The sequence below is a fragment of the Triticum urartu genome, chromosome 3 (genome assembly GCF_003073215.2).
Source record: "Triticum urartu cultivar G1812 chromosome 3, Tu2.1, whole genome shotgun sequence".
Classification (NCBI taxonomy): domain Eukaryota; kingdom Viridiplantae; phylum Streptophyta; class Magnoliopsida; order Poales; family Poaceae; genus Triticum; species Triticum urartu.
The window spans coordinates 620,633,840-620,653,792 of NC_053024.1; positions in this window are offsets into that span (position 1 = coordinate 620,633,840).

Genomic DNA, 19,953 nt, shown 5'->3' on the forward strand with positions numbered 1-19,953 from the left:
GGTCCATTTGCATGGAGTTTCTTCATGCATATACACCAATAGACATGGTTCGCATGTCTCAAACCTTTCAAAACAAGTGAGCCCAAAGATCCATCAACATGGAGCTTCTTCATGCGTTTTATACCGATATGACTTAAGTGGCAGTGCCACAAGTAGGTGGTACTATCATTACTATCTTATATCTTTTGGCATGAACATGTGTATCACTATGATCGAGATTCAATGAACCATTCATTTTAGGTGCAAGACCATTGAAGGTATTATTCAAATAAACAGAGTAACCGTTATTCTCCTTAAATGAATAACCGTATTGCGATAGACATAATCCAATCATGTCTATGCTCAACGCAAACACCAATCTCGATGGTAGAGGGAGCGTACGATATTTGATCAACCTTGGAAATACTTCCAACACATATCGTCATCTCACCTTTAGCTAGTCTCCGTTTATTCCGTAGCTTTTATTTCGAGTTACTAACACTTAGCAACCGAACCGGTATCTAATACCCTGGTGCTACTAGGAGTACTAGTAAAGTACACATTAACATAATACATCCAATATACTTCTATCGACCTTGCCAGCCTTCTTATCTACCAAGTATCTAGGGTAATTCTGCTCCAGTGGCTGTTCCCTTTATTACAGAAGCACTTAGTCTCGGGTTTGGGTTCAACCTTGGGTTTCTTCACTAGAGCAGCAGCTGAATTGCCGTTTCATGAAGTATCCCTTCGTGCCCTTGCCCTTCTTGAAACTAGTGGTTTCACCAACCATCAACAATTGATGCTCCTTCTTGATTTCTACTTTTGTGGTGTCAAACATCGCGAATATCTCAAGGATCATCATATATGTCCCTGATATATTATAGTTCATCACGAAGCTCAAGCAGCTTGGTGGTAATGACTTCGGAGAACCATCACTATTTCATCTGGAAGATCAAATCCCACTCGATTCAAGCGATTGTTGTACTTAGACAATCTGAGCACAAGCTCAACAATTGAGCTTTTCTCCCTTAGTTGCAGGCTAAGAAAATCGTCGGAGGTCTTATACCTCTTGACGTGGGCACGAGCCTGAAATCCCAATTTCAGCCCTCGAAACATCTCATATGTTTCGCGACATTTCAAAAACGTCTTTGGTGCCTCAATTCTAAACCATTTAGCTGAACTATCATGTAGTTATCAAAATGTGTATGTCAGATGTTCGCAACATCCACAGACGACGTTCGAGGTTCAGCACACTGAGCGGTGCATTAAGGACATAAGCCTTCTATGAAGCAATGAGGACAATCCTCAGTTTACGGACCTAGTCTGCATAATTGCTACTATCAACTTTCAACTAAATTTTCTCTAGGAACATAACTAAACAGTAGAACTGAAGCGCGAGCTATGACATAATTTGCGAAGACCTTTTGACTATGTTCAGGATAATTAAGTTCATCTTATGAACTCCCATTCAGATAGACATCCCTCTAGTCATCTAAGTGATTACATGATCCGAGTCAACTAGGCCGTGTCCGATCATCACGTGAGACGGACTAGTCAACATCGGTGAACATCTTCATGTTGATCGTATCTGCCATACGACTCATGCTCGACCTTTCGGTCTCTTGTGTTCCGAGGCCATGTCTGTACATGCTAGGCTCGTCAAGTCAACCTAAGTGTTTTGCGTGTGTAAATCTGGCTTACACCCGTTGTATGTGAACGTAAGAATCTATCACACCCGATCATCATGTGGTGCTTCGAAACGACGAACTTTCGCAACGGTGCACAGTTAGGGGGAACACTTTCTTGAAATTTTAATGAGGGATCATCTTATTTACTACCGTCGTTCTAAGCAAATAAGATGTATAAACATGATAAACATCACATGCAATCAAATAGTGACATGATATGGCCATCATCACTTTGCTCCTTTTGATCTCCATCTTCGGGGCTCCATGATCATCATCGTCATCGGCATGACACCATGATCTCCATCATCATGATCTCCATCATCGTGTCTTCATGAAGTTGTCTCGCCAACTATTACTTCTACTACTACAGCTAACGGTTAGCAATAAAGTAGAGTAATTACATGACGTTTATGTTGACATGCAGGTCATAAATAAATTAAGACAACTCCTATGGCTCCTGCCGGTTGTCATACTCATCGACATGCAAGTCGTGATTCCTATTACAAGAACATGATCAATCTCATACATCACATATATCATTCATCACATCCTTTTGGCCATATCACATCACATAGCATACCCTGCAAAAACAAGTTAGACGTCCTCTAATTGTTGTTTGCATGTTTTACGTGGCTGCTATGGGTTTCTAGCAAGAACGTTTCTTACCTACGCAAAAACCACAACGTGATATGCCAATTGCTATTTACCCTTCATAAGGACCCTTTTCATCGAATCCGATCCGACTAAAGTGGGAGAGATAGACACCCGCTAGCCACCTTATGCAACTAGTGCATGTCAGTCGGTGGAACTAGTCTCACGTAAGAGTACGTGTAAGGTCGGTCTGGGCCGCTTCATCCCACAATGCCGCCGAATCAAGATTGGACTAGAACGGTAAGCATATTGAACAAAATCAACGCCCACAACTACTTTGTGTTCTACTCGTGCATAGAAACTACGCATAGACCTAGCTCATGATGCCACTGTTGGGAAACGTAGCAATAATTCAAAATTTTCCTACGTGTCACCAAGATCAATCTATGGAGTCATCTAGCAACGAGGGAGGAGTGGATCTACATACCCTAGTAGATCGCGCGCGGAAGCGTTCAAGAGAACGGGGTTGATGGAGTCGTACTCGTCGTGATTCAAATCACCGATGATCCTAGCGCCGAACGGACGGCACCTCCGCGTTCAACACACGTACGGAGCAGCGACGTCTCCTCCTTCTTGATCCAGCAAGGGGGGAGGAGAGGTTGATGGAGATCCAGCAGCACGACGGCGTGGTGGTGGAAGTAGCGGGATTCCAACAGGGCTTCGCCAAGCGCTGCGGGAGGAGGAATATGTGTCATGGGAGGGAGAGGGAGGCGCCAGGACTTAGGTATGGTTGCCCTCCCTTTCCCCCACTATATATAGGGCCAAGGGAGAAGGGGGGCGCCGCCTTTGTCCCTTCCTCCAAGGAAGGGTGCGGCCAAGGGAGGAGTCCCTCCTCCCCAAGGCACCTCGGAGGTGCCTTCCCCTTTAGGACTCTTCCTTTCCCTCTTCTCTTGGCGCATGGGCCTCTTGGGGCTGGTGCCCTTGGCCCATATAGGCCAAGGCGCACCCCCTACAGCCCATGTGGCCCCCCGGGGCAGGTGGCCCCACCCGGTGGACCCCCGGGACCCTTCCGGTGGTCCCGGTACAATACCGGTGACCCCGAAACTTGTCCCGATGGCCGAAATAGCACTTCCTATATATAATTATTTACCTCCGGACCATTCCGGAACTCCTCGTGACGTCCAGGATCTCATCCGGGACTCCGAACAACTTTCGGGTTACCGCATACTAATATCTCTATAACCCTAGCGTCACCGAACCTTAAGTGTGTAGACCCTACGGGTTCGGGAGACATGCAAACATGACCGAGATGACTCTCCGGTCAATAACCAACAGCGGGATCTGGATACCCATGTTGGCTCCCACATGTTCCACGATGATCTCATCGGATGAACCATGATGTCAAGGACTTAATCAATCCCGTATACAATTCCCTTTGTCTAGCAGTACGATACTTGCCCGAGATTCGATCGTCGGTATCCCGATACCTTGTTCAATCTCGTTACCGGCAAGTCTCTTTACTCGTTCCATAACACATCATCCCGTGATCAACTCCTTGATCACATTGTGCACATTATGATGATGTCCTACCGAGTGGGCCCAGAGATACCTCTCCGTTTACACGGAGTGACAAATCCCAGTCTCGATTCGTGCCAACCCAACAGACACTTTCGGAGATACCTGTAGTGTACCTTTATAGCCACCCAGTTACGTTGTGACGTTTGGCACACCCAAAGCACTCCTACGGTATCCGGGAGTTGCACAATCTCATGGTCTAAGGAAATGATACTTGACATTAGAAAAGCTTTAGCATACGAACTACATGATCTTGTGCTAGGCTCAGGATTGGGTCTTTGTCCATCACATCATTCTCCTAATGATGTGATCCCATTATCAATGACATCCAATGTCCATGGTCAGGAAACCGTAACCATCTATTGATCAACGAGCTAGTCAACTAGAGGCTTACTAGGGACATGGTGTTGTCTATGTATCCACACATGTATCTGAGTTTCCTATCAATACAATTCTAGCATGGATAATAAACGATTATCATGAACAAGGAAATATAATAATAACCAATTTATTATTGCCTCTAGGGCATATTTCCAACAGTCTCCCACTTGCACTAGAGTCAATAATCCAGTTCACATCGCTATGTGACTAACACTCAAGGTCACATCCCCATGTGACTAACACCCAAAGAGTTTACTAGAGTCAATAATCTAGTTCACATTACCATGTGATTAACACTCGATGAGTTCTGGGTTTGATCATGTTATGCTTGTGAGAGATGTTATAGTCAACAGGTCTGAATCTTTCAGATCCGTATGTACTTCGCAAATTTCTTATGTCATCTTGTAGATGCAACTACTACGCTACATTTGGAGCTATTCCAAATAACTGTTCTACTATACGAATCCAGTTTACTACTCAGAATAATCTGGATTAGTGTCAAAGTTTGCATCGGCGTAACCCTTTACGACGAACTCTTTTACCACCTCCATAATCGAGAAAATTCCTTGTCCACTAGTTACTAAGAATAACTTTGACCGTTGTCCTGTGATCCATTCTTGGATCACTCTTGTACCCCTTGACTGACTCATGGCAAGGCACATTTCAGGTGCGATACACAGCATAGCATACTGTAGAGCCTATGTCTTAAGCATAGGGGACGACCTTCGTCCTTTCTCTCTATTCTTCCGTGGTCGAGCTTTAAGTCTTAACTTCATACCTTACAACTCAGGCAAGAACTCCTTCTTTGACTGGTCCATCTTGAACACCCTCAAGATCATGTCAAGGTATGTGCTCATTTGAAAGTACCATTAAGAATTTTGATCTATCCTTATAGATCTTGATGCTTAATGTTTAAGTAGCTTAATCCAGGCTTACCATTGAAAAATACTTTCCAAATAACCCTATATGCTTTCCAGAAATTCTACGTCATTTCTGATCAACAATATGTCAACATATATTTATCAGAAATTCTATAGTGCTCCCACTCACCCTTTTGGAAATACAAGTTTCTCATAAACTTTGTATACACCCAAAATCTTTGATCATCTTATCAAAGCATACATTCCAACTCCGAGATGCTTACTCCAGTCCTTAGAAGGATTGCTGGAGCTTTGCATACTTATTAGCATCTTTCAGGATTAACAAAACCTTTCGGTTGTATCACATACAACCTTTCCTCAAAAATCGTCGAGGAAACAATGGTTTTTGGCATCCAATCTGCAAGATTTCACAAATAATGCAGTAATTGCTAATATAATTCCAACAGACTCTTAGCATCGCTACGAGTGAGAAAGTCTCATCGCAGTCAACTCCTTGAACTTGTCGGAAAACATCTTAACGACAAGTCGAGCTTTCTTAATGGTGACATTTACCATCATTGTCCGTCTTCCTTTTAAAATCCATCTGCACTCAACAGCCTTACGACCATCGAGCTGTTCTGCCAAAGTCTACACTTTGTTTTCATACATGGATCCTCTCTCGGATTTTATGGCCTCGAGCCATTTATCGGAATCCGGGCCCACCATCGCTTCTCCATAGCTCGTAGGTTCATTGTTGTCTAGCAACATGACTTCCAAGACAGGATTACGTACCACTCTGAAGTAGTACGCATCCTTGTCATCCCACGAGGTTTTGTAGTGACTTGATCTGAAGTTTCATAATCACTATCATAAGCTTCCACTTCAATTGGTGTAGGTGCCACAGGAACAACTCCCTGTGCCCTGTCACACACTAGTTGAAGAGACGGTTCATTAACCTCATCAAGTCTCCACCATCCTCCCACTCAATTCTTTCGAGAGAAACTTTTCCTCGAGAAAGGACCCGATTCTAGAAACAATCCCTTATTGCTTTCGGATCTGAGACAGGAGGTATACCCAACTGTTTTGGGTGTCCTATGAAGATGCATTTATCCGCTTTGGGTTCGAGCTTATCAGCCTGAAACTTTTTCACATAAGCGTCGCAGCTCCAAACTTTTAAGAAATGACAGCTTAGGTTTCTCTAAACCATAGTTCATACGGTGTCATCTCATCGGAATTACGTGGTGCCCTATTTAAAGTGAATGTGGTTGTCTCTAATGCCTAACCCATAAACTATTGTGGTAATTCCATAAGAGACATCATGGTATGCATCATATCCAATAGGGTGCAGTTATGATGTTCGGACACACCATCACACTATGGTGTTCCAGGCTTTATTAGTTGTGAAACAATTTCCACAATGTCTTAATTATGTGCCAAACTCGTAATTCAGATATTCATCTCTACGATCATATCATAGATCTTTTATCCTCTTGTCACGATGATCTTTCAACTTCACCCTGAAATTACTTGAACCTTTCAATAATTCAGACTCGTGATTCATCAAGTAAATATACTCAACATCTACTCAAATCATCTGTGAAGTAAGAACATAACGATATCCACTACACGCCTCAGCACTCATTGGACTGCACACATCAAAATGTATTACTTCCAACAAGTTGCTTTCTAGTTCCATTTTACTGAAAACGAGGCTTTCAGTCATCTTGCCCATGTGGTACGATTTGCATGTCTCAAGTGATTCAAAATCAAGTGAGTCCAAATGGTCCATTTGCATGGAGTTTCTTCATGCATATACACCAATAGACATGGTTCGCATGTCTCAAACCTTTCAAAACAAGTGAGCCCAAAGATCCATCAACATGGAGCTTCTTCATGCGTTTTATACCGATATGACTTAAGTGGCAGTGCCACAAGTAGGTGGTACTATCATTACTATCTTATATCTTTTGGCATGAACATGTGTATCACTAACGATCGAGATTCAATGAAACCATTCATTTTAGGTGCAAGACCATTGAAGGTATTATTCAAATAAACAGAGTAACCATTATTCTCCTTAAATGAATAACCGTATTGCGATAGACATAATCCAATCATGTCTATGCTCAACGCAAACACCAATCTCGATGGTAGAGGGAGCGTACGATATTTGATCAACCTTGGAAATACTTCCAACACATATCGTCATCTCACCTTTAGCTAGTCTCCGTTTATTCCGTAGCCTTTTATTTCGAGTTACTAACACTTAGCAACCGAACCGGTATCTAATACCCTGGTGCTACTAGGAGTACTAGTAAAGTACACATTAACATAATGTATATCCAATATACTTCTATCGACCTTGCCAGCCTTCTCATCTACCAAGTATCTAGGGTAATTCTGCTCCAGTGGCTGTTCCCCTTATTACAGAAGCACTTAGTCTCGGGTTTGGGTTCAACCTTGGGTTTCTTCACTAGAGCAGCAGCTGAATTGCCGTTTCATGAAGTATCCCTTCGTGCCCTTGCCCTTCTTGAAACTAGTGGTTTCACCAACCATCAACAATTGATGCTCCTTCTTGATTTCTACTTTTGTGGTGTCAAACATCGCGAATATCTCAAGGATCATCATATATGTCCCTGATATATTATAGTTCATCACGAAGCTCAAGCAGCTTGGTGGTAATGACTTCGGAGAACCATCACTATTTCATCTGGAAGATCAACTCCCACTCGATTCAAGCGATTGTTGTACTCAGACAATCTGAGCACAAGCTCAACAATTGAGCTTTTCTCCCTTAGTTTGCAGGCTAAGAAAATCGTCGGAGGTCTTATACCTCTTGACGTGGGCACGAGCCTGAAATCCCAATTTCAGCCCTCGAAACATCTCATATGTTCTGCGATGTTTCAAAAACGTCTTTGGTGCCTCAATTCTAAACCATTTAGCATTACGCACTGAACTATCATGTAGTCATAAAAACGTGTATGTCAGATGTTCGCAACATCTACACCTGACGTTCGAGGTTCAGCTCACTGAGCGGTGCATTAAGGACATAATCCTTCTGCGCAGCAATGAGGACAATCCTCAGTATACGGACCCAGTCCGCATAATTGCTACCTATCAACTTTCAACTAAATTTTCTCTAGGAACATATCTAAACAGTAGAACTGAAGCGCGAGCTACGACATAATTTGCGAAGACCTTTTGACTATGTTCAGGATAATTAAGTTCATCTTATGAACTCCCACTTCAGATAGACATCCCTCTAGTCATCTAAGTGATTACATGATCCGAGTCAACTAGGGCGTGTCTGATCATCACGTGAGACGGACTAGTCAACATCGGTGAACATCTTCATGTTGATCGTATCTGCCATACGACTCATGCTCGACCTTTCGGTCTCTTGTGTTCCGAGGCCATGTCTGTACATGCTAGGCTCGTCAAGTCAACCTAAGTGTTTCGCGTGTGTAAATCTGGCTTACACCCGTTGTATGTGAACGTAAGAATCTATCACACCCGATCATCACGTGGTGCTTCGAAACGACGAACTTTCGCAACGGTGCACAGTTAGGGGGAACACTTTCTTGAAATTTTAATGAGGGATCATCTTATTTACTACCGTCGTTCTAAGCAAATAAGATGTATAAACATGATAAACATCACATGCAATCAAATAGTGACATGATATGGCCATCATCACTTTGCTCCTTTTGATCTCCATCTTCGGGGCTCCATGATCATCATCGTCACCGGCATGACACCATGATCTCCATCATCATGATCTCCATCATCGTGTCTTCATGAAGTTGTCTCGTCATCTATTACTTCTACTACTATGGCTAACGGTTTAGCAATAAAGTAAAGTAATTACACGATGTTATATGTTGACACGCAGGTCATAAATAAATTAAGACAACTTCTATGGCTCCTGCCGGTTGTCATACTCATCGACATGCAAGTCATGATTCCTATTACAAGAACATGATCAATCTCATACATCACATATATCATTCATCACATCTTTTTGGCCATATCACATCACACGGCATATGCTGCAAAAACAAGTTAGACGTCCTCTAATTGTTGTTGCAAGTTTTTACGTGGCTGCTATAGGTTTCATAGCAAGAACGTTCCTTACCTACGCCAAAAACCACAACGTGATATGCCAATTTCTATTTACCCTTCATAAGGACCCTTTTTTATCGAATCCGATCCGACTAAAGTGGGAGAGACAGACACCCGCTAGCCACCTTATGCAACTAGTGCATGTTAGTCGGTGGAACTAGTCTCACGTAGGCGTACATATAAGGTCGTTCCGGGCCGCTTCATCCCACGATGCCGCCGAATCAAGATAAGACTAGTAACGGCAAGTAAATTGACAATATCGACGCCCACAACTACTTTGTGTTCTACTCGTGCATAGAAACTACGCATAGACCTAGCTCATGAATGCCACTGTTGGGGAACGTAGCAATAATTCAAAATTTTCCTACGTGTCACCAAGATCTATCTATGGAGTCATCTAGCTAACGAGGGAGGAGTGGATCTACATACCCTTGTAGATCGCGCGCGGAAGCGTTCAAGAGAACGGGGTTGATGGAGTCGTACTCGTCGTGATCCAAATCACCGATGATCCTAGCGCCGAACGGACGCACCTCCGCGTTCAACACACGTACGGAGCAGCGACGTCTCCTCCTTCTTGATCCAGCAAGGGGGAGGAGAGGTTGATGGAGATCCAGCAGCACGACGGCGTGGTGGTGGAAGTAGCGGGATTCCAACAGGGCTTCGCCAAGCGCTGCGGGAGGAGGGAAGATGTGTCATGGGAGGGAGAGGGAGGCGCCAGGGCTTAGGTATGGCGTTGCCCTCCTTTCCCCACTATATATAGGGCCAAGGGAGAGGGGGGGCGCAGCCTTGCCCTTCCTCCAAGGAAGGGTGCGGCCAGGGAGGAGTCCTCCTCCCCAAGGCACCTGGAGGTGCCTTCCCCCTTTAGGACTCTTCCTTTCCCTCATCTCTTGGCGCATGGGCCTCTTGGGGCTGGTGCCCTTGGCCCATATAGGCCAAGGCGCACCCCCTACAGCCCATGTGGCCCCCCGGGGCAGGTGGCCCCACCCGGTGGACCCCCGGGACCCTTCCGGTGGTCCCGGTACAATACCGGTGACCCCGAAACTTGTCCCGATGGCCGAAATAGCACTTCCTATATATAATTCTTTACCTCCGGACCATTCCGGAACTCCTCGTGACGTCCAGGATCTCATCCGGGACTCCGAACAACTTTCGGGTGACCGCATACTAATATCTCTACAACCCTAGCGTCACCGAAACCTTAAGTGTGTAGACCCTACGGGTTCGGGAACCATGCAGACATGACCGAGACACCTCTCCGGCCAATAACCACTAGCGGGATCTGGATACCCAATGTTGGCTCCCACATGTTCCACGATGATCTCATCGGAATGAACCACGATGTCAAGGACTTAATCAATCCCGTTATACAATTCCCTTTGTCTAGTGGTATCGATACTTGCCCGAGATTCGATCGTCGGTATCCCGATACCTTTGTTTCATCTCGTTACCGGCAGTCTCTTTTACTCGTTCCGTACACATCATCCCTGAATCATCCTTGATCACATGTGCACATTATGGATGATGGTCCTATCCGAGTGGGCCAGAGATACCTCTCCGTTTACCACGGAGTGACAAATCCCAGTCTCGATTCGTGCCAACCCAACAGACACTTTCGGAGATACCTGTAGTGTACCTTTATAGCCACCCAGTTACGTTGTGACGTTTGGCACACCCAAAGCACTCCTACGGTATCCGGGAGTTGCACAATCTCATGGTCTAAGGAAATGATACTTGACATTAGAAAAGCTTTAGCATACGAACTACATGATCTTGTGCTAGGCTTAGGATTGGGTCTTTGTCCATCACATCATTCTCCCTAATGATGTTGATCCTATTATCAATGACATCCAATGTCCATGGTCAGGAAACCTTAACCATCTAATTGATCAACGAGCTAGTCCAACTAGAGGCTTAACTAGGGACATGGTGTTTGTATGTATCCAACACATGTATCCTGAGTTTCCTATCAATTACAATTCTAAGCATGAATAATAAACGATTATCATGAAACAAGGAAATATAATAATAAACAATTTATTATTGCCTCTAGGGCATATTTCCAACAGTTACATGTGCACCAACGCTTCTGCTGGCATGGGAGGTGGCGAAAGCTGCATGGACCGTGACGCGCCTCGACTTCTAACCACGTTGGAAGGAGCTCTATCACGGTCACATGGTCGCATGCCGCTCCCGCCAGCATCCGGGTGTGCACGTCGGCCCGGCACGTCCTGAGAATGATGCAAAGGGCTCTTCCCGCGGTGGCGCCCAGGGGCACCGACGTCGCGGTGTTGCTCATCGTGCGCGGCCTAAGAAGGCTGCAGCGTGGGCGCCAGCTGGGGCGTCATAGAGGCTGCGGCACCGCCCGTGGGCAGCACGGCCCCGCCACCGGACCCATCGACGTGCGGCTCGTCGTCTTGGACCCGAAAGACGTCACTTGCCTGGCTCCGATTGCCAGAGTGTCGGGGATGCTCGCGGGTCGCGCCTCCGGCACCACCCGTGGCCACCCCATCGCCCGCCCGTGTTGGCGTGGACAGGCCGGCTCCCGACGACCCGATTGTTGTGATCCCCTTCTTCTTGGGGGCCATGGCAATGATGAAGTTGGTGCGTTGGCTTCAAAAACCGGATTTTCATAGTCCCCCCCTACGTGGCGCGCCAAAGATGTCGGGGAAATGACACCTATGGGATCACAGGGAATCCCTACTATGGTTGACAGGGCGTGGGGCAGTAGAAAGAGCGGGTTTAGAAGATCAACGCGGGGGGGGGGTTACCCAGGTTCGGGCCGCAAACGATGCGTAATACCCTAGTCCTATTTTGGTGTATATTTGGTGTTCTTGAGATCTTGAACTAGCTGCGGTGCATGCCTAGTCCAAAGAGTTCGAATCTTTCCTCAGTACGCCTCGGGCCTCCTTTTATATGTCAAAGGGGCTACCACAGCGTCACACATGAGGTGGAAAGTATGTACAGTGTACAAGTTTATCTCTTGACATCCTAGGACAAATGCATTTAATGCATCGCCTATGTGTCCTCTTGCTTTATTGGGGACAGTAAAGAGGCCCGTCCCGTCCATCGCCACCTCGCCTTGCTTCGATGCGCATCCCAGGTGATGAGGCATGAAGCACCACGCTGGCTGGCTGACTGCTGAGCTGGTGCGGTGGCAGGGTCTTCACGAAGATATGCATGCCACCACGCAGGTGCTTGCCTGGTTGGCCTAGAAGCTGCAAGCTACCACGTAGGTGCGTGCCTTGTTGGTTGGCTAGCTGCTGCGTCGGAACGGCCATGGGGCAGCGAAACCTTGGTAAGTGCGGGCCTAGTTGTGGCCCCGCAGATGTCCCCGACAAGAGTCTTGCCGGGGCCCCGGCAAGGATCTTGTCGGGGTCTTGTGGGCGCCCTTGCCGGGGGGCCTTTGTCTTTCGGTTCTCATATAGTATTGTAGGCCTTCAGTGTCCACAAAGATCTGCATGCCACCATGCAGGCGCTCCCGAGCCTCGGTCTTGACGCTTGTCAATGGCGTCATAATTCTCAGGCTCAAGGGTGGTGGTCTTGCTGGTGTTGGGCAAGTTGCCCCGGCAAGGCTCTTGCCGGTGCCATGTAGGCCGCCCCGGCAAGGCTCTTGCTGGGGGAAGCCCATCTTGTCCCTTTGCTCTTTATGCTTCTGGCTTGGGTGCTGCCTTGGCATCTTTGTATCTTTGCTTCCTCTGCCCCGCCGAGCCCGGCCACGGGTGTGGCTACGACTGCCCATGCACAAGTAAAGGGGTACAAAAGGGCCCCTACTTTTGTACACCAACATATACCTTGCTCTATCAAAAAGAATTATGTGAAAATTGCTTTGTGTGATTTAGGAGCTGGTGTTAGTGTTATGCCTTTCTCTTTATATAAAAGACTTGACTTGAATAAACTCACACTTACTGAAATATCTTTGCGAATGGCTGATAAGTCAACTGCCATACCTATCGGTATCTATGAGGATGTGCCCGTCGTTGTTGCTAATGTTACTATTTTGACTGATTTTGTTATACTTGAGATGCCCGAGGATGACAACATGTCGATTATCCTTGGTAGACTCTTCTTGAATACTGCAGGGGCTGTTATTGATTGCAATAAAAGCAAGGTCACTTTTCATATTAATCGCAATGAGCATACGGTGCACTTTCCGAAGAAACAATTCTAAGTGAATTGCATTAATGTTATTGAAAAATCTCCGACAATCACTATTGGAAGTTTTTGAATACCTCTACCTACTGTCAAAAAGAAATATGAAATGCTTATTGCTGGGGAAATGCATATCCCCATTGAGGTAACTTAGTGATTTACGAAAGTTCTTCGGTTTCATGCTAATCGAAAGTGGTTGTTAATAAGACTTGATCAACCTTATTAATGGATCATTTTAGAACGGTATGAAGTTGATGAATTTAGTAAGCACTACTTTCTGTCCCTACTTTTTATTCTCTGTTTTTATTAGTTAGATAAAATAAAATGCCATGTTTTGTCTGTTTTCTGAATTCTCTGTGCAATAAAAAAATGACCCAAAAATAAAAGTTCTTAGAATGCCCTGAAAAATTTACACGATTTTTTCTGAATATTTGAGAATTTTTGGTGCAATAAACATCAGAGGGAGGTGCACCAGGTGGGCACAACCCACCTGGGCGCGCCACCACCCCCAAGCGCGCCCTGGTGGGTTGTGGTCCCCACGTGGGCTCCCTCACTTATCTCTTTAGCCCACATCATCACATACTTCCAGAAAAAATTCTCCATTACTCTCTCTCCCGTGTTCTTGAGCTCAAACCTGTGGATTTCGATCTCTTTGCTCGAAGCTCCGTTTCTGAAACTGTTTTGGGGGATTGTTGCTTGGTATGTGACTCCACCATTTTTCCAATTAGTTTTTGTTTTAGTGGCTTATACTTTGAATAATTAGCTACTCTTGCTGCTGATGTAGATGTGCTTGCATGTTGAATTCTTAGTGTTCTAAGTAGTTTGAATGCTTGCTATGGCTTTGATACGTCTCCAACATATCTATAATTTTTGATTGCTCCATGCTATATTATCTACTGTTTTGGACATTATTGGGCTTTATTATCCATTTTTATATTATTTTTGGGACTAACCTATTAACCGGAGGCCCAGCCCAGAATTGTTGTTTTTGCCTATTTTAGGGTTTCGAAGAAAAGGAATATCAAACGGAATGAAACCTTCGGGAACGTGATTTTCTCACCGAACATGATCCAGGAGACTTGGACCCTACGTCAAGAAATAAAGGAGGAAGCCACGAGGTGGGGGGCGCGCCTACCCCCCCCCCACAGGCGCGCCCTCCACCCTCGTGGGCCCCCTGTTACTCCACCGATGTACTCCTTCCTCCTATATATACCTACGTACCCCCAAACGATCAGATACGGAGCCAAAAACCTAATTCCACCACCGCAACTTTCTGTATCCACGAGATCCCATCTTGGGGCCTGTTCCGGAGCTCCACCGGAGGGGGCATCCATCACGGAGGGCTTCTACATCAACACCATAGCCTCTCCGATGAAGTGTGAGTAGTTTACTTCAGACCTTCGGGTCCATAGTTATTAGCTAGATGGCTTGTTCTCTCTTTTTGGATCTCAATACAATGTTCCCCCCCTCTCTTGTGGAGATCTATTCGATGTAATCTTCTTTTTGCGGTGTGTTTGTTGAGACCGATGAATTGTGGGTTTATGATCAAGATTATCTATGAACAATATTTGAATCTTCTCTGAATTCTTTGATGTATGATTGGTTATCTTTGCAAGTCTCTTCGAATTATCAGTTTGGTTTGGCCTACTAGATTGATCTTTCTTGCAATGGGAGAAGTGCTTAGCTTTGGGTTCAATCTTGCGCTGTCCTTTCCCAGTGACAGTAGGGGCAGCAAGGCACGTATTGTATTGTTGCCATCGAGGATAACAAGATGGGGTTTTATCATATTGCATGAATTTATCCCTCTACATCATGTCATCTTGCTTAAGGCGTTACTCTGTTTTCATGAACTTAATACTCTAGATGCATGCTGGATAGCGGTCGATGAGTGGAGTAATAGTAGTAGATGCAGGCAGGAGTCGGTCTACTTGTGTCGGACGTGATGCCTATATACATGATCATACCTAGATATTCTCATAACTATGCTCAATTATGTCAATTGCTCAACAGTAATTCGTTCACCCACCGTAAAATACTTATGCTCTTGAGAGAAGCCACTAGTGAAACCTATGGCCCCCGGGTCTATCTTCATCATATTAATATTCCAATACTTAGTTATTTCCTTTGTTTTTTTCCTTTGCTTTTATTTTACTTTACATCTTTATCATAAAAATACCAAAATATTATCTTATCATATCTATCAGATCTCACTCTCGTAAGTGATCGTGAAGGGATTGACAACCCCTTATCGCGTTGGTTGCGAGCAGTTATTTGTTTTGTGCAGGTACTAGGGACACGCGTGCAGCGTCCTACTGGATTGATACCTTGGTTCTCAAAAACTGAGGGAAATACTTACGCTACTTTGCTGCATCATCCTTTCCTCTTCAAGGAAATCCAACGCAGTGCTCAAGAGGTAGCAGGCTTCTTTATATCCCTATGAGTAGTTGCTATCAATCTTACAAAGTTTTGTTGACAAATTTTTGTCACTCCAAAAATTTTATTTTCAGAAAATTGTACGTGGACATGAATATCTTCAGGAAGTTTGAATCTATGAAAAACTCCAAGGGTGTTATTGGGGAGTCTTCCGACAATGATCTCCACCCTCGGGGGTTGGCGGAAGTACGATCGTGCGAATGGCCGCACACCCCATTCCTACAAGATGCTGGAATTCTTGAGGAGTTCACGCAATATATTGCCAATGCCGGCCTCACCGACTTCATCGCAGATGAGTGTGACCAGCACCAAATCCTCACAAACATCTTTGTTCAGAGCTTTACTTTCTTGCCTAGAAATAATCCTCCTGAAGTGAGCTTTGATTTATATGCTGAAAACCATCAGATACCACTCACTGAGTTTTGTGACATATGCATGATCCCTACTGATGGGATCTTGGCTGAGCCTAGGCCGTCCGAGCCTGAGGCCTTTTATCGCACTCTGACAGTGGGTGATGAGAAAGGAGTGTCGGCCATCACTGCCGCTGGCTTACATTTTTCCCGCTGTTCGTTACTTTGCACTTTTTATTACCAAATGCTTGCTTGCTATGGAAAAGGTGGGTGCACTTAGTTCACCAGACCTTACTGTTTTACGTCGTGCATTAGAGGGCGACAACACATATAGCTTGGGAGCTATTGTGGCTCGTCACCTGCATCTTAATACATCCAAGGGCAAAGTACATGGTGGGATTTTTGCCACTCGTTTGGCAACTCATTTCGGAGTAGCGATACGCCCTCATGATTACCCTCTGACTAAAGTTTACCTAGATCGTGCAACCATGGATCACCATCACTTTCTTGCACATGATCGTCCTGACATTGCCATTCTCTACAACTTGGACTATAGTGTTAAAGCTCGTGATGTTATTCCATTGCCTGCTCCTACTTTGTTTAATTCTATTGCCAGGGGCGGATACCGGATTATGCCTGCAGACATCATCGCCTACTGGAACGCTCACGCTGCTGCAGAGGCTGCGGAAGCACCTCAGCAGTGGGATTAGTGGATGCCCGCTCCTCAGCAGTGGGATGAGTGGATGCCTGCTCCTCAGGATCCATACTACCCTCCAGGCTACTAATCGATTACCAAGTTAGGCCAAAAGCCTAAGCTTGGGGGAGTACGTGTCTCTCACCGACATTACATTCATGTCCACTTATTCCATTTGTTGGTGCTCGCACCTTTTTCATTGTATCATCCATGCTTAGATTTATTTTCTTGCTTTCTTCTTGTGTGTTTGAAAAACTTTAGAAAAACCCCCAAAAAATTAGTTGTAGTTAATTTACTTTCTATGCATGCTTAGTAGTAGTACTAAAAAGAAAATACAAAAAGATTTCCTTGTTCCTCTTTTGCTTGTTGGGAGCTTTCCCGTGTAAATACTTTTTCTCGTTTGTGCTTTTCCCTTTTATTTGCTTGCTAAAGAAAACCAAAAACTCCAAAAATATTTCAATGTGTTTCTCTGAATTTCTTTTTCTTTTTATTCGAGTTAGTACCGAGGAGAAGACCACGATGAAAATGTTGAGTGGCTCTCATATGAATAATTGTTGAACTAATAAAGAGCCCATTTTACCTTGTCTTCTCTTTTTGAATAAAATGTTTGCAGATTCCAGCTTAGTCCATGGCACTCTTGCACTATTATTATTTTCATATCATTCGGTCATGCAAGTGAAAGGCAATAATGACGACATTCGATGAACTGGACGTGGCAACGAGAAACCGGTATGAAGTCGACTTGTTCTGTCTGTGTAAATATGTTTAACCTAGTACCTATGATTCAGCCCATTATGATTAAACATGTTTGCAATGACAATTAGATATTATAGTTTCTCATGCCATGCATAAATAGCTGGGAGTTAATAATGATTTATCTTGGATATCAACATAGCGTTAAGATGATTATGATGTAGTATGATGATATGGTATCCTCCTCTGAATGTTCAGGTGGCTTGACTTGGTACATGTTCATGCATGTAGTTGAATCAAAACCAACATAGCCTCTATAATGTTTATGTTCATGGTGTTCATATCCTAATCATGCTAGTGTCCAATGTTACTTATGAATAATGCATGGTTATGAACATTGTTGCTCTCTAGCTGGCCGCTTCTCAATCTTAATTGCTAGCCTTCGGCTGTACTAAGTGGGAACTATGCTTGTACATCAAAACCTTGAACCCAAAGTTATTCCAAATGATTCCACCATAGCTACCTATATACGGTATTACCCTGTCGTCCTAAGTAAATTTGCATGTGCCACCTCTAAAAACTTCTAAAAAATTATCCATTTTGTGTGCCTGGATCATTCATGGAACGATAGGAGGTGGTCTATATCTTCCGTGCTAAGCGGGTTATTCTTAGGTCGAGTGTTTATTCACTCGCCATCGCACGAGAAAATGGGCGGTAATAGGGATGCCCAGTCCCAAACTGCAAACATGAAAAAGAGTTCATCTCTGAAATAATTAAACAAAAACTCCCAATGGAGTCAAAACGTTTACTTTTACCGCTCGGGAACCGCCACACTAGCGTTCTTAGCATGGAAGATGTTGATAACTGATGGTCGCGAAGTGAATAAGAAGGGTGCATGTCTCAAAATATCATTTATCTCTGTTTTAAAAACTGAGCTCTGGCACCTCTGCAAATCACCGCTTCCCTCTACGAAGGGACTTTCTATTTACTTTTATGTTGTGTCATCACCTTCTAAAAAAACAAGCGTCAGAAACTGAGTAGAGCACAGCTGTCATGATTTATGCATTGTGTGTAGCTAATGTTGGGTGCATCATGACTGGATCTTTTCTACCATGAATTACAATGTTTAGTCGCTGCTTGAACTTTGGAGGTGCTTTGCATTTATGTTTTGCGGTCTCAGAAAGGGCTAGCGAGATACCATTATTGTCATATTATATCATGATTGTTTTGACAACGTGTTGCTGTTTGAGATATCTTATTATTGCTCACTAGCTGATTATGTCATTGATATGATTCATTATAATCTTTAAGAGTTATTGTTGACATGGTTAGTTATAATGTTGGCTGAAAATATGGGTGTTGTTTAAGCTTATTTATGCAAACAACAGCAAAAGAGTCCGTAAAAGTTTTTCTTTCTCACTTTCAGTTTATCAACTGAATTGCTTAAGGACAAGCAAAGGTTTAAGCTTGGGGGAGTTGATACGTCTCCAACGTATCTACTTTTTCTCATGTTTTTCCTCTTGTTTTGGAATCTAATTTGTATGATTTGAATGAAACTAACCCCAGACTGACGATGTTTTCAGCAAAACTACCATGGTGTTGTTCTTGTGCAGAAATAAAAGTTCTCGGAATGGAACAAAACTTTTTGAGGAATTTTTATATAATATATAAAAAAATTGGAGCCAAGACCTACCGGAGAAGGGCCCCTGGGTGGGCACAACCCACCAGGGCACGCCCCCTCTCCTGGCACGCCCAGGTGGGTTGTACCCACCTGGTGGCCCCGCAGACGACCCCCTGATACTATAAAATCACATATTTCTAGAAAAAAACAGGGAGAAAGAATTATTGCGATCCACGAGACAGAGCCGCCGCCAAGCCCTGTTCTTCATCGGGAGGGCAGATCTGGATTCTGTTTGGGGCTCCGGAGAGGGGGATCTTCGTTCTTCGTCATCACCAACCCTTCTCCATCGTCAATTCCATGATGCTCCCCACCGAGAGTGAGTAATTCCTTCATAGGCTCGCTGGTCGGTGAGAAGTTGGATGAGGTTCATCATGTAATCGAGTTAGTTTTGTTAGGGCCTGATCCCTAGTATCCACTATGTTCTTAGATTGATGTTGCTATGACTTTGCCATGCTTAATGCTTGTCACTTTGGGCCTGGGTGCCATGATTTCAGATCTGAACCGTTTATGTTATCATCATTATATCCATGTTCTAGATCCGATCTTGCAAGTTATAGTCACCTACTACGGTTATGATCCGACAACCCCGGAGTGACAATAACCGGGCCCACTCTTGGTGATGATCGTAGTTTGAGGAGTTCATGTATTCACTATGTGTTAATGCTTTGTTCTGGTTCTCTATTAAAATGAGGCCTTAATATCCCTTAATTTCCAATATGGACCCCGCTGCCACGGGAGGGTAGGACAAAACATGGCA